Below are 1,995 nucleotides of genomic sequence, written 5' to 3'. Positions count from 1 at the left end.
CCTCATATGTCAATTGGGGATAATGCTATTTTGCAAGGTTCTAACAGTTAAATGAGATAATGCAGACCCTGCCCCTGTTCTTCGCAGCATGCCTCACTCATCACCAGTCCATGCGGATTCCACCCCTTAAATGCCCTTTGATTGCATCACCATCTCTCTGCAACCATTTAGATAAAAACTTTTTTTTAATTTTTTGGCCATTCCTCATATAGCATGGGCTTCCCAGGTGGCTTAGTGGTAAAAATCCTATCTGCCAATGCAGGAGACATAAGAGATGTAGGTTCGACCCCTGAGTTGGGAAGATCCCCTGGAGGAGGGCATGGAAACCCACTCTAGTATTCTTGCTTGGAGAATCCAACGGACAGAGGAGCCTGGCAGGCTACAGCCAGAGGGTCGCAAAGATTCTGGCATGACTATAGTGACTCTGCATGCACACAGCACATACAGCCTGTAAGATCTCAGTTCCCCGACAAGGGGTCGGACCCGTGCCCCCTGGAGTGGAAGTGCAGAATCCTAACCACTGGACCACCAGGGAAGTTCCTCTGCCACCATTTTAAACAAGGTATTGCCACCTGTCACATGGACTATCCCACTAAACTCTTAATTGGACTTCCTGAGCCTATTTGTTTCCTCTTTCAATCTGTTCCCCATTATGAAGCCAGGGTCATCTTTCCAAAACACAATATGATCCTATCAACCACCATCATTCCCAATCCTCTACCTGGAGCCCTTAGTAGCTTCCCACAGGTGTTAGGAGAGATGCCATCCCTCCACACAACCTCCATGATCTGGCCTCTGCCCCCTTCTCCCATTTCCTCTTGCCCTAGGCATCCCTTTGCTCCCAGCACTCCAGCCTTGCTGGACATTCCTTCAAACCCTCTCATGCACTAGGATTATCTTCTGATCCTGAACATGCAGTTGCCTCTGCCTGGACTGTCCTTCTCTCCTTCTGATCTTAGCCCAAGTGTCCCTACCCCAGGGACATTCTCCCTGAAAGCTGCCTCAACCACATCACACTCCCTGTATGACAGTGTCTAGTTAGACTGTGCCATTTGTGAATTCGGGTCTGTTTATTCCTCCAGACTGTGAGCTGTCCGTGTCTACGTGCAGACCAGCGAGATACCTGTCAGTTTGGGCTCACCCCTATATGACTGACACAGAAGAGATACATAGGAAAGATTTATTGCAAGAATAAACACATGATACTCAGTAAGTTTACAAAACAATGTGTTTCTTTTTCTTTGCTTAAGACTTCTTACACACATGATACTCAATAAGTTTACAAAACAATGTGTTTCTTTTTCTTTGCTTAAGACTTCTTACACGTGCAATTCAAAAAAGTGGCTCTTTCTTTGTGGTTTGTTTAATGAAATAAAGGATCTGTCAAGAGTCCTCAACAGTGCATACTCCTAGAATTTTCCCCTGTACAAGGGATGGCCAGCAGAGGGCCCCACAGGAGCAGTTATTGAAGGCAGGCCAGTGCAGTGGGAGGCAGCAGTTCAGTTCAGTTCAGTTCAGTAGCTCAGTTGTGTCCGACTCTCCGCGACCCCATGAATCACAGCACACCAGGGAGGCAGCAGACCCTGTCCCAAATCTGTCTATCCTTGACCACCAACAGGTGGCACAAGACAATGGGACTCTGGCCAACCATGTCCAAAATCCTTTTGATCTAGACTCAAGAAACATAGGAAGACCCAGAGCAAGAGATCGGAGGCCAATGTAAATGATTTTAACACAGATTCACTCCTTGCTGCTTGATTTGTCAGTTTCACAGTGAAGAATTTGTAATCAAGAGCTCACCCTGTTGGGTAGAATCATGCATGAGTGTTAGGGGAGATCTGCTTTCTTTGGGGGCCACTTTTCACTTGCCAGCCAGTAGTTTTATTTCCATTTTAATTTTCAGAGCATCTGCCCCCCAGCAACAGCCTGCGGTTTGGAATTCATGGCTCTGTTGTGTGTTTATGCACTGTGCTTGCTTGTAATTGACAAATTTAA

This window comes from Moschus berezovskii, chromosome 18 (assembly GCF_049115385.1).
Source record: "Moschus berezovskii isolate FMDL1 chromosome 18, NW_MosBer_1.0, whole genome shotgun sequence".
Classification (NCBI taxonomy): Eukaryota; Metazoa; Chordata; class Mammalia; order Artiodactyla; family Moschidae; genus Moschus; species Moschus berezovskii.
The sequence above is the reverse complement of the archived record's forward strand: the minus strand, read 5'-3'. Positions refer to the sequence as shown.